This window comes from Anolis carolinensis, unplaced genomic scaffold (genome assembly GCF_035594765.1).
Source record: "Anolis carolinensis isolate JA03-04 unplaced genomic scaffold, rAnoCar3.1.pri scaffold_12, whole genome shotgun sequence".
NCBI lineage: Eukaryota > Metazoa > Chordata > Lepidosauria > Squamata > Dactyloidae > Anolis > Anolis carolinensis.
Window position 1 is genome coordinate 14,683,970 of NW_026943823.1, and position 13,981 is coordinate 14,697,950.

The window sequence follows — 13,981 nt, forward strand, 5'->3', positions numbered from 1 at the left end:
AGGCTGAGGCCAGGAGTGAGGCCAGAATAAATGGCCCAAGAAGGGGGGAAAGGAGGAAAGAAAGGCCTGGGTGGGGGGCTGCTGCTTAAGGCTCACTTGGAGGGAGTGGGAAGGGGGACTGGTCTGACCCTTTGATTTCAAATGGTGCATTTGAGGCCCCTTTTACACTGCTATATAAAATCCAGATTATCTGGTTTGAATTGGCTTATATGGCAATATACAGTGTTCCCTCACTTATTGCGGGGGTTAGGTTCCAGGACCACTTGCAATGAGTGAAAATCTGCAAAGTAGGGACGCTATATTTATTTTAATATTTATACATTATTTTAGTAGTTATACACTATTTTAAGTCTTCATCAACCAGTCGTGTGTTGATGAATCGCCTCCTTCTCCTCCTGTTGCCGCTTGGGCTCCTTTTCTCTCGCTTCGGCTTCTCCTTCCTCCCTTCCTTAGGTTGTAAATTGTAATTTTTTATGATTTATAATAGTCTTTTACAATTTATTGAAAAGCCGCAAAACAGCTAATCCACGAAAAGTGAACCATGAAGTAGTGAGGGAACACTGTAGACTCATATAGGGAGCCCCCAATGGTGCAGCAGGTTAAACCACTGAGCTGCTGGACTTACTGACCGAAAGGTCAGTGGTTCCAATCCGGGGAGTGGGGTGAGCTCCCGCTGTTAGCCTCAGCTTCTGCCAACCTAACAGTTCGAAAACATGCAAATGTGAGTAGATCAATAGGTACCGCTCCGGCAAGAAGGTAATGGTGCTCCATGCAGTCATGGCAGCCACATGGCCTTGGAGACGTCTACGGACAACACCGGCTCTTTGGCTTAGAAATGGAGATGAGCACCAACCCTCAGAGTCGGACACAGCTAGACTTAATCTCCAGGGAAAACCTTTACCTAAACTCATATAATCCAATCATCAGACTTTAAACATCCAGATATTTTTGAAACAGGTTTCCCCATTTTTAAAGCCTGTGTGGTTAGTTGTCAAAGTTGCTCCCTTCCAATGCTGTGAATCATTTTCTCTGGCTGGGAAAGCAAACCTAGCCAAGCACAGAATGACCTTATCTTGTGAGCTTTTTTCAAAGACATAAAAATTCCCAAAGCCCCATATCTGTTTACTCATTTCCATCAAAGCCTTATGTAAATGTAGATCTACATCACTGTCTACACAGGATGTAGAAACTCTGCTCTAGTTAGACCTCTCTACCTGGAATACTGTGTCTAATACTGGGCACCACAGTTTAAAAGAGATACCGACAAGCTGGAAGGTGTCCAGAGGAGGCAACTAAAAGGGCCAAAGGCCTGGAGACCATGAATAATCCCTATGAGAAGCATCTTAAAGGGCTGGGTATGTTTAGTTTCAGAAAAAAATACTAAGAGGAGACATGAGAGCCATGTTTAAATATGTGAAAGGATGTCATAAGGAAGAGGGAGCAGGCTTATTTTCTGCTGCACTGGAGACTAGGAGCCATAGGTTCAAATGACAGGAATTGAGATTCCTCCTGAACATTAGGAAGAACTTCCTGTGGGTTGCTGTGAGTTTTCTGGGCTGTATGGCCATGGTCCAGAAGCATCTTTTCCTGACGTTTTGCCTGCTTCTATGGCAGGCATCCTCAGAGGTTGTGAGGTCTGTTGGACGTGAAGCAAGTGGGGTTTATATGTCTATGGAATGTTCACGATGGGAAAACTAACTCTCATCTGTTTGAGGCAGGTGTGAATGTTGCAATTGGCCACCTTGATTAGCATGGAATATCCTTTCAGCTTCGAGGTCTGGCTGCTTCCTGCCTGGGGGAATCTTTTGTTGGGAGGTGTTTTTTTCATGTCAGGAGCAACTTGAGAAACTGCAAGTCACTTCTGGTGTGAGAGAATTGGCCGTCTGCAAGGACGTTGCCCAGGGGACTTCCGAATGTTTTGATGTTTTTACCATCCTTGTGGGAGGCATCTCTCGTGTCCCTGCATGGAGCTGGAGCTGATAGAAGGAGCTCATCCTGCTCTCCCCGGTTGGATTCGAACCTGACAGCCTTCAGGTCAGCCACCCAAGTTAAAAGGCTTTAACCCACTACGCCACCGGAGGCTCCATTATTAGGAGGTGTTAGCTGGCCCTGATTGATTCATGTCTGGAATTCTTCTGTTTTCTGAGTGGTGTTCTTTATTTACTGTCCTGATTGTAGAGGTTTTTTTTTAAATACTGGGAGCCAGATTTTGTTCCTTCCTGACTGTAAGAGCTGTTCAGCAGTGGAACTTTCTGCCTTGGAGTGTGGTGGAACTTCCTTCCTTGGAAGTATTTAAAGAGAGGCTGGATGGCCATCTGTTGGGGCTGATTTAATTGTACTTTTCCTGCATGGCAGAATGGGGTTGGACTAGATGACCCATGTGGTCTCTTCCAGCTCTATGATTCTATAACATTTCCAGGCAAGGGGGTTACCCCTTTGGGGTGGATCTCCCCCTCCAGGTGGGCCCCCACCAATCCCAGAAAGGGGGGCCTTGTGTATGTCTCTCTATGGCCTCCTTTATCCTCTGCAGGCTTGGCTGGCGGAGCCTCGCCCGGAGCAGAACGGACACTAGCCCTTTATGCACCCAACAATGGCCCCACAGAGTCCCGGGTGCCAGAGGACAATGGGACAAAGCCAGACTTTTGTGGGGTGGAGGGCTGTGGGGGAGAGGCCAGAGCAGCCCCGCCTCCAGAACGCCTTCAGCAAATCCAGACCCACTCACAAAAAATCTTGGAAATTGGTGAGCACCAACCCCCAGAGCCAGACACGACTAGACTTACTGTCAGGGGAAAACCTTTACCTTTACTTATGGTAGTGTAAAAGGGGCCAAAGACTCACTCACATTCACACTGCACAGTGTCTCCCATGGTCACCCTCTTTGCTGAGACAATCCTTGAAATGAGACAATAATAACCGATCTTCTGTGAGTGTCCTCTGCAAAGTGCTCTCTTTACTCCTGCGATCCTATGCTAAATTTCTAAGCGTGCTCCGGTTGGGGAAACCGCTGGCTCAAATACAAGCCTGTACTAATGTGCGATGTGTACAAGTCCCTACGTCCCTCAGAAAATGTTTAATTTACACTAAAAGAACCTGGTGTGGCTTGATAGCCACAGTGATGGTGTGTCTCCTTCGCAGGCTGCATGGCTTGCAAGAGGGTGGAAGAGGGGGCCCTCCCAGTAGGCAAATGTCATCATGAGCTGCCTGTCACTCAGAGAACTCTGGGGGGCCTTCAAGTGGCCTGTCAAGTGGCAAGGGGCCTTCAGAGGCAGTGTCCTTGTCCGTGTGATGGGTGGTCCCTGCTGACCAAGAAGAAGGAGCTGAACTCAGTCTCCTGAGCCTGGACTGTCCTTTGGCTGAGTCTACCATTCTGGAAAATTCCATTCACCATGGGAGTTGGTTCTTTAGGTTGCAGGGAGGTTGTGGGCGGAAGGCGGATACAATTCTCCCTTTGGATTTTGGGAGAGAATGAAGGTTTGGCCATCTTCGCATTCCTGTGTGTAGCCCCCTCTGGACCCCTTTGAACCCTTCTGGTGAGGAAAGGGGTTGGGTTTCCCTGTCTGGGAATGCTTCTCTCTCTCCTGTCAGCCCTCCCTCTGCCTAATAGGCTGCCTTGGGGGCCCTCTCGGAAAAAGCTATTAACAAATACGCTTCTGACCTAGATTGCATCCCGGAGTGATGCCAGGAAGTTCCTCTAAAAGCTTAGCTAGAACCATGCAGCTGTGGGCAAGTCTACATAGGGACCACCAAATGCAGTGCCCAGACACGAATCAAAGAACATGAAAGGAACTGCAGACTGGCTCAGCCAAAGAAGTCAGCCATAGCAGAGCACCTGATGAACCAACCTAGGTAGACACAGAATATTATTTGAGAACACTGAAATACTGGACCAATCTAACAACCATCATGTCAGACTACAAAGAGAAGCCATTGAAATCCACAACCATGTGGACCATTTCAACAGAAAGGAGGAAACCATGAAAATCAACAAAATCTGGCTACTAGTATTGAAAAAAACCTCTAAAATCAGGACAGTAAATAAAGAACAACACTCAGAAAACTGAGGAATTCCAGACATAAATCAATCAGGGCCAGATAATACCTCCCAACAAAGGATGCCCCTTGAAGACCTTGAAGCTGAAAGGCTATTCCATGCTAATCAAGGCGGCCAATTGAAGCATTCACACCTGCCTCAAACAGACAAAGTTCTTTCTCCCACCCTGGACATTCCACAAGTATATAAACCCCACATGCCTAGTTTCTAACCTCACAACCTCTGAGGATGCCTGCCATAAATGCAGGTGAAATGTCAGGAAATAATGCTTCTGGAACATAGCCATACAGCCCATAAAACTCACAGCAACCCAGTGATTCCAGCCATGAAAGCCGTCAACAACACACTTAGCTAGAACCTCTTTTTTGTCATTTTGGATCCTGTGCTGGAGTTTCTCTTTTCAATAGAAATCCAGTTCATCCCATCCTCTGCTTCATAGCCCTTCAGGTATTTGGAGATGGCTTTTTCACATTGCATCTCTCCATTTCCCCTTCCATAGAATGTGTAGTGCTCTCTTACTTTTCCTGCAACTTGTTGATCAAAACAATGGAGAACACTGCAGGGTTGTTGTTACAAGGCACTTGGCCTGCTTCCATCCAACTTCCAGCCTGCAATGAATACCAAAAAGTTGTAGCTTTTCGGACTTTGTCCCTACATCTGAGGTTATTTGTTGAATTCCTCTTTGGTGATTTCCCCCCTGTTCCATTTCTTGTTTTAAATCTTAGCTCAGTTAAAAGTTCTTTGGACATCCATTCTAGTTTCTTTGCACTTCTCTTATTCTTTTTCTCTTTGCTGGCACTATTTGTAATTGTGCCTTCAGTATCTCACTTTTTAAGAACTCGCATTCATCATGAATTCCCTTCTCTTTTAGTGTCCCTGTCCATGGAATCACACTCAGTGTTTCCTTAAATTTCCTGAAACTCTTCTGAGCCAGGATCTGGGTCTTCCATTCAGGTCTCTTGCTTCTTGTGCTCAAGTGGGGAGGGTCAGCTCTCCCAGGCTCCCAGTCTTTTCTGTTCCTCACCGGGCTGTGGCGCAGGCTGGTGAGCAGCCTGCTGCAATAAATCACTCTGACCATGAGGTCATGAGTTCGAGGCCAGTCCGTGGCGGGGTGAGTTTCCGTCAATTAAATTTTTTTTAAAAAAATAGCCCCTGCTCGTTGCTGATATAGCAACCTGAAAGATAGTTGCATCTATCAAGTAGGAAATAAGGTACCACTTATAAAGTGGTGAGGCAAATTTAACTAATTTACGATGTTGGAATGAGGAAATGCCGTCACAGTAGATAATGAAGCAGCTGCTCCCCCCTGTGGCCAGAATCGAACATCCCCTCAGGAGAAGATTAAATTGCCTCTGCATCTGTCTCTGTCTCGGTTCTATGTGTATATGGGCATTGAATGTTTGCCCTATATGTATATAATGTGACCCTGAGTCCCCTTCGGGGTGAGAAGGGCGGAATATAAATACTGTAAATAAATAAATATTCCCTCCACTGGACTCTGCCTTGTGCCGTCCTTCCTTGGCTCTTTCCCCAACTCACAGCCCAGGCCTGACCCATCCAGGAGCCATGCATTGTTGGCCAAGGGTGTAATTGCTCCCTATCTTTGGAAAGAAAGGGAAATAGAAAGAGAGAGATTGAGCACCCGCTGCTCTGTGATGATTGCAGAAGGAAGCCTTGACCTTGCAAATGTATAGTCTGACTTCGAGGAGGGCCCGATGAGCTAGGACTTTGCTTTGCTCACCCTCTTGCAAGTTGAGTGATTCCCTGGTGCTCCATTCCTGCTGCATCAGGAGACTTGGCTAAAGGGAATCCAGCTCTTCTTAAGGCACTGACAGGCTTTTGTGCATTTACTTCTCTATCTGTCATTCCTCAGATCTGCATAAGGGTTTAGGTGTGAACAGAGACCCTGATCCCCTTCATGTCAAACCTGGTAAGAACTGGGAGCAAAGGAGAGAGCAGGGAGCCCCCATTCACTCTCTCTCTCAAACACACAAACACACACGCCTCTCGCAGCCTCCAACTGTTTTGCCGCTGCTCCTACTCAGCAATGTCCTGCTGCTTTCTTGGCCCTGAAGCTCAAAGTCTCAGCAGTGTACAGGGACAAACTCTTTTGCAAGAGGATGGAAGCACAAAACATGTTCATTACTGGGGTGGAATTAATGCCACACAAAGGAAAGGACTTGGGAACATGGGACCACATCAATGAGTATATGCACACACACACATACACGAAATGGATACAAAAAGACAGATGACCCGGAAGGCAAATTTCCCTGTGACTCTCTCACTGAGTGTTTGTTAAGGCCTCTTATTGTTCATAAAAAGCTTTAATCAACTCCCTTTGGGGCATTTGTGTCCCACTTACTTTGGAGATGGATGGGTCATGCAAACGGATGGCAGGGATGCTGATCCTCTGCCACGTATTTGTCCCTGTGAAGTCAGAGGGGCCTCCTTGACACCCAAAGAGGACTTGGCCCATACCTTCTTTCTGTGTCCCTCTTTTTCCACCCTAGGGGATGGGGGCAAGGATATTATGTGGTATTATGCATGTGGTATTAGATAAAGGTAAAGGTTTCCCCTGACGTTAAGTCCAGTCATGTCTGACTCTGGGGGTTGGTGCTCATCTCTATTTCTAAGCCAAAGAGCTGGCGTTGTCCATAGACACCTCCAAGATCATGTGGCCGGCATGACTGCATGGAGCACCGTTACCTTTCCACTGGAGCGGTACCTATTGATCTACTCACATTGGCATGTTTTCGAGCTGCTAGGTTGGCAGGAGCTGGAGCTAACAGCAGGCGCTCACTCTGCTCCTGGGATTTGAACCTGGGACCTCTCGGTCTGCAAGTTCAGCAGCTCAGAGCTTTAACACACTTCACCACCGGGGCTCCCTATGTGTGGTATTATGTTATGTTTATTTAAGTTGCTGTTTTACAATTTTATTAAGTTTGTTTACCTACTGTCTGATTTGTTATATGTTGTTTTTGGCATTGAATGTTTGCCACTATGTTATTAGGAGCCCCCAGTGGTGCAGTGGGTTAAACCCTTGTGCTGGCAGGACTGATGACATGAAGGTTTGGTTGCTGACCTTAAGGTTGCTGCTTTGAATCCAACCCGGAGAGAGTGCAGGTGAGCTCCCTCTATCAGCTCCAGCTCCATGTGGGGACATGAGACACAAGGATGGGAAAAACATCAAATCATCCAGGCGTCCCCTGGGCAATGTCCTTGGAGACAGCCAATAGCAACTTGCAGTTTCTCAAGTTGCTCCTGACCAAAAAAAACCCCTATGTTATTTTCACTAGAAACTGCCCTGAGTCCCCCCAAGGAGATAGGGTGGGTTATAAATAAATAATTGTTGTTGTTGTTGTTGTTGTTATTATTATTATTGACACAATGACATTGTATGACACAGCAAACAAGATAGATATGCTGGATTTCGTATCACAAAATCACAAGTCGAACACTTCCCAAGCATTTAGGACTGTATGATGTATTTTCAGATGATGCAAGCAGATCCCAGTAGGGTGGCCTTTTGCAGTTGGCAGATCATAATTTTGTCAATGCCTATTGTTTTCAAATGCCGGCTGAGATCTTTTGGCACGGCACCCAATGTGCCCATCACCACTGGAACCACCTGCACTGGTTTCTGCCAGAGTCTTTGAAGTTCAATCTTGAGGTCCTGATAACAAGTGAGTTTTTCCTGTTGTTTTTCGTCTATGCGACTGTCACCTGGGATGGCGACATCAATGATCCAAACCTTTTTCTTTTCCACAACTGTGATGTCTGGTGTGTTGTGTTCCAGAACTTTGTCAGTCTGGATTCGAAAGTCCCACAGTATCTTTGCATGTTGTTGTTGTTGTTGTTGTTGTTGTTGTTGTTGTTATTATTATTAGGATCCCCTGACTCTGGAACCTGCCCCTTTTCAAGGACAATGTCCCAATGATGGCACAGCAAGTGGATCAGAATCCCTGCCTTTGGAACAGCAGCCCTCAGCTTTGATTTGGGACAAGCAATTAAGGCTGGAACTGTTGTCCATAAAGGCAAGGAAATGTAAACCCTCAGCTTCATTGTCCCTCCAACTCAAAGCATGGGCATCCCTTTCAAATTCCCATCTATTTGTTGTTGAAGGTTTTCATGGCTGGAATCACTGGGTTGCTGTGAGTTTTCCAGGCTGTATGGCCATGTTCCAGAAGCATTCTCTCCTGACATTTCTCCTGCATCTATGACAGGCATCCTCAGAGGTTGCATCTATGGCAGGCATCCTCACAACTTCTGAGGATGCCTGCCATAGATTCAGGTGAAACATCAGGAGAGAATGCTTCTGGAACATGGCCATACAGCCCAGAAAACTCACAGCAACCGAGTCCCTAACACTCTTCTGCCTTGTGCTGCTTGAGCCTACTTGTGGCTGCCATTCAGACAAAACCAGCACTTTGAAGGAGAGGCCTTCAGGTGAACCTGCCCCTAACAGCCTGCACTTGCAGACCTTGCAGATGCAGATGCAGGATGCTGTCTTCCTTGGCTGGATCCCTCCATTTGTTGGGTGGCCTCCCTCTTTCATCCCCTTCTACCTTCCTGATGTTAACTGCTGTCAAGCTGATTTTGATTTCTACTGACGGCAAAATGAATGAGAGGCCTCCTCCTGCTCAGGCCTTGCAAGGCGCAGGGAGGCCCATGGAGCTCGCCCCTCTCTTCCTTCATATCCACCAGGTCATCAGCTTTGGCCTTGAGGGCTTGTTGCTGCATCCAGTGGGCAGCTGCCAAGATCATCTCAGAGGAGGGAGATGCTCCTCTTGGATTATTGTGGCTGCAGGGCATTTCACAACGTCAGATGATTCTGAAAGCCTGTATTCTGACTCTCCAGAAAAACAAATTTCGAAAATAAGATAAGAAATATAGGCAGGAGGCAGAGACAAGATGCTGTACAGTGAAAGAGATCATAGCTGCAGCAGCAGAATTCCTATCAGAAGTCCCTGGCATGCAGTTTCCCCAGGCGAAGGGTGCCATGGGCTGAGATGCTCGTTGGTCCTCATCTGAAAACCTTCAGAAAGGGCCACCAGCCTGACTAGCAGTCTATTGCTGAAACTGGGTGCTTTCCTGGCATTAAAACACATGGCCAAAGAAACCATCCTGAGTCAGCCCTGAGGCTAACTCAGAAGAAACCCTGCCCAACCAAAGGGAGGCAAGGAGGGAGCATCTGGGCTGCAGCAGCCAAGAGGTAGAAGATCACTCATTCCATGTCATGTCCCCCTCCCCACCTTGAGACCCCCTTCCCTCATTCACTTCCCTTTATCAACTGCAGGCATTCCCCTTTGGATGAGACCTTGCCCTGATTCTGTCTCCTTCTGGATGATGCAGCTCCATGACCTACCTGCCTGCCTGTTTGCTGTTCCAAATGGTTCCCCAGATTAATGTGTTTCAGCTCTGAGAAATACATCTCCTCCCCCAACTGTCCACAGAATGGTGGGGAAAGTGCAGTGGTGATGTTTGCATTGCATGAATGGGATGTTTGACTAATACCTGCTATGAGGAGGAAGTAGGTATGACTCTATTTGAAGGGTAACAGAAGTTTGGGGGGGGGGTGCCTATGGCAGGCCTATGGCAGGCATCCTCAGAGATTGTAAGGTCTGTTGGAAACTAGGCAAGTGGGATTTATATCTCCATGGAATGTCCAGGGTGGGAGAAAGAACTCTTGTCTGTTGGAGGCAAGTGTGAATGTTGCAATTAATCACCTTGATTATCATTGAAAAGCCTTACAGCTTCAATGCATGACTGCTTCTTGCCTGGGAGAATCCTTTGTTGGGAGGTGTTAGGTAAAGGTAAAGGTTTTCCCCTGACGTTAAGTCCAGTCGTGACCAACTCTGGGGGTTGGTGCTCATCTCCATTTCTAAGCCGAAGAGCCGGCATTGTCCGTAAACACCTCCAAGGTCATGTGGCCAGCATGACTGCATGGAGCGCTGTTACCTTCCCAACGGAGCGGCACTTATTCATCTACTCACAATTGCATGTTTTCGAACTGCTAGGTTGGCAGGAGCTGGGGCTAACAGCGGGCACTCATTCCGCTCCTGGGATTTGAACCTGGGACCTTTTGGTCCGCAAGTTCAGCAGCTCAGTGCTTTAACACACTGTGCCACCAGGGGCCCCTGGGAGGTGCTAGCTGGCCCTAATTGTTTCATGTCTGGAATTGCCCTGTCTTCTGGGTGTTGCTCTTTATTCCTGATTCTAGAGTTTTTTAAATACTGGTAGCCAGATTTTGTTGATTTTCATGGTTTCCTCCTTTCTGTTGAAATTGCCCACATACTTGTGGATTTCAGCGGCTTCTCTGTGTAGTCTGACATAGTAGTAAAGCAATACTGAGAAGAGCATTCAATTCACCGCAAGCGGAAGCAGTATAGTATGGCTATAAAAAATCCTTGAGCTCAAGGAAGCGAGAGGCAGAGTTCAATCTTAAAAGTTTCAAAAAGGTTTGTTGAAACATAAGAACTACATTTCTTGACAGATAAGGATTGCATCTAAGCTTTCTAACTCCATGATTTCTAAGTTCAAACAAAAGGGGAAATCTGGAAACACTACATTTTCCCATTCACACACAAGTAGAAGAGCCTCAGGCCAGACCTGTGGGGGCAAAGCCTCTCTAGCTCCTAATTGGTGCCCACAAGGCTGCCCCTCCCCCTCTTCCCCCGCCCCAGCAGCAGCACCCGCTCCTTGGTAATTTGGGCCGGCATCCTGTCACTCGCATTCCCATCAAGCCGCTCCCTGATGCTAAGGGACGGGTACCTTTACAGCGCACGCGCAGCCTGCGGGCTGACATGATACTCCCCAACTCATTCATGCCTATAGGAACACACACACCCTTCGCCCCCTCTTTCAAAGCTGCTTAGGAAGCAGGCTTCGAACTGGATTGCTGTGAGTTTTCCCGGGCTGTATGACCATGTTCCAGAAGCATTCTTTCCTGACGTTTCGCCCACATCTATGGCAGGCATCCCCCAGAGGTTGTGAGGTCTGTTGAAAACTAGGCAAGTGGGGTTTACTGTATACACTCGAGTATAAGCCTAGTTTTTCAGCCCTTTTTTTAAGACTGAAAAAGCCCCCCTCGGCTTATACTCGGGTGAGGGTCCTGCTTGGCTTATATTTGGGTCAGCTTATACTCAAGAATATATGGTACATTTATTATTTTTCTCTATTATTATTGGTATTATTACATTTATTATTTTTCTCTATTGTTGTTGCTACTATTACATTGATTTTACTCTATTTTATTATTATTAATAATACATTTATTATTTCACTCTGATCTTATTATTATTATTATTATTATTGCATTTATTATTTTACTTTATTTATTATTACGTGTATTATTTTCCTGTAATTATTATTATTATTATTATTATTATTATTATTATTATTACATGTATTATTTTACTCTATTATTATTAAAAGGATACATAAGCACATTTACATTGAAGAAGATGAGAATAATGATTTGATCAGAGTTGGACAGTCTTATCTTAAATTTGAGCTTTATGTAAATATTCAAAAACATGTAACCTACTGATTCCTCAATTAATGTAGTTTTATTGGTATCTATTTTTATTTCTGAAATTTACCACCCTCGGCTTATACTGGAGTCAATATTTTCCCAGTTTTTTGTGGTAAAATTAGGTGCCTCGGCTTATATTCAGGTTGGCTTATACTCGAGTATATATGGTATATATCTGTGGAATACTGTCCAGGGTGGGAGAAAGAAATCTTGTCTGCCTGAGGCAGGTGTGAATGTTGCAATTGGCCACCTTGATTAGCACTGAATGGCCTTTCAGCTTCAAGGCCTGGCTGCTTCCTGCCCGGGGGAATCCTTTGTGTTAGCTGACCCTGATTGATTCAAGCCCACTATAGAAGGAATTCAGCTTGATGCCGTTCGAAGGCCAGGGCTCAATGGTGTAGAATCAGTGGAGTAGGCGGAAGTCCTCTTCTTTGGAAGTCTTTATTAGGAATATATTCATAACCTGTTAGGATTATGAGTCCAATATGGTTAGATATTGGTGCAGAGTAGCAAAAACGCAGAAGACTAGGGGTTTATGTGAGCAGAGATGAGAAAAAGCAAAAATAGCCAGCCTCCCTTTCCCTTTAAAGAGTCATGCGCATAAAATAAGCATCAGAGACATCAAAAGTAAAATAGTAAAAATATGTTAACTCACAATTTTGTATGATGATGGACATACAGGTAAAAACATCTTAGTTCCAAAAGAATATAGTTCAGGATACTACATATCTCTTAACAAAGAGGTAACATCAGGCAGCATGGCTGGATCAAGAAAACAGGAAGAGCAGAGAGAGAGCCCCAAATTCTAAAGGTGTACATCACTTCCTGTGTGTCCCCAGAAAGCATACTCCCCTTTTTCACATCACATGCGCAACCCCTAAAATGGTGCCATAAACTTTGGAATGCAGCTTGGCTTCAGGTTACTAAGCAACAAACAAAACTAACTACATAAACCATCCCACATTGAAAATGCATGCTTGATTGCTAGATAACCCAACAGTCTTCAAGCAAAGGCTGGGAGGCCATCTGCCGGGAGGGATCGCTTTGTGTCTTTATAGGTGGAATTGGGTTGGACTGGATGACCCTTGGAGGGGTCTCTTCCGGCCCTGAGATTCGATGGGATGTCAACGCCATGAAAGAAAGAAAAACCCCTTCCTTTGTCTCTACGTCGGGGCAAAGCAATCTCTTCCACAAAAAGAAAGAAAGACACACACAGAGGGAGGGAGGGAGGGAGGGAGGGAGGGAGGGGGGAGAGAGAGAGAGAGAGAGAGAGAGAGAGAGAGAGAGAGAGGCGCGCCGAGATTTGGGATCGAGTTGAGCGCCGGGTCTATATTTAAACCAAGCTGATAAATTTTGCATTAAACACAGTTTAAAGGGAATGAACAATTCATCTCCGAAAAAGACGGCTCCTGCCGCCGAAAGGTCTCCGGGGGCTGCCGGGTTTTCCGCACCCCTCATCCACACTGGGCCCCTCCCTTTTGACCCGTGTCCGAAGGCCCTGGGAGGGGCGAGAGGGGGTTTTAGAAGCCCCTCCCGCCGCCAAAGGCCCCTCTTGCCCCTCTTTCAGCCCCCAAAGCCTGGCCTACAGCAGAGGCCGGAGCCGGAAGAATGAGCGCGCCTTTCAGGACCCTGGACAGCGCCCGGTCCGAAGGAGGACACTGCGCAGGCGCAGCAGCGACGGAGCGGCTCTGGTCTGAGTTTCGAGGGAAAGGGGGCGCCTTGTTCGAGGGGAAGGGCAATGGGAGGGGTTCGAGTCTCAATTGGGTTCGAGTCTCCTTGTGGAAAATGTTGGATTTCATCCCTGAACTGTACAAGTCTCTGATGTGATCAAGTTTCCAGTCCTCAATGAGTAGAGACAGGGCTAAGCTGGGGGATTCCTTTCCCCACATTCCTACACATGTTTCCCCAAAAATGGCTTTATCTTTCCTCCTCTTGCTAGCCACTGCCCCCCCCCCCCCCCTTTGATGATGTAGCAATGGATGACGTATTTGAACACTGGAATGTGTCCCCCTGGGGAGATGGGAGCAGGATATAAAAATAAAGTTATTATTATTATTATTATTATTATTATTATCATCATCATCTCACCACACCTAAGTTTCTGCTGGTAATGAAGTTTGCTTCTGATACTCTGCTATATTTATGGTGGAATCGCCCCAACTCAGGGTTAATTTTGAGCCAAACAGCTCAGATTCCCCAACAGAAAGAAACAGCGGGGTATCGCAGGCTCGAATCCAGGGAGCGGAGTGAGCGCCCGCTGTTAGCCCCAGCTTCTGCCAACCTAGCAGTTCGAAGACACGCAAATGTGGGTAGATCAATAGGTAACAGCGCTCCATGCAGCCATGCCGGTCACATGACCTTGTAGGTGTCTACGGACAACGCCGGCTCTTCGG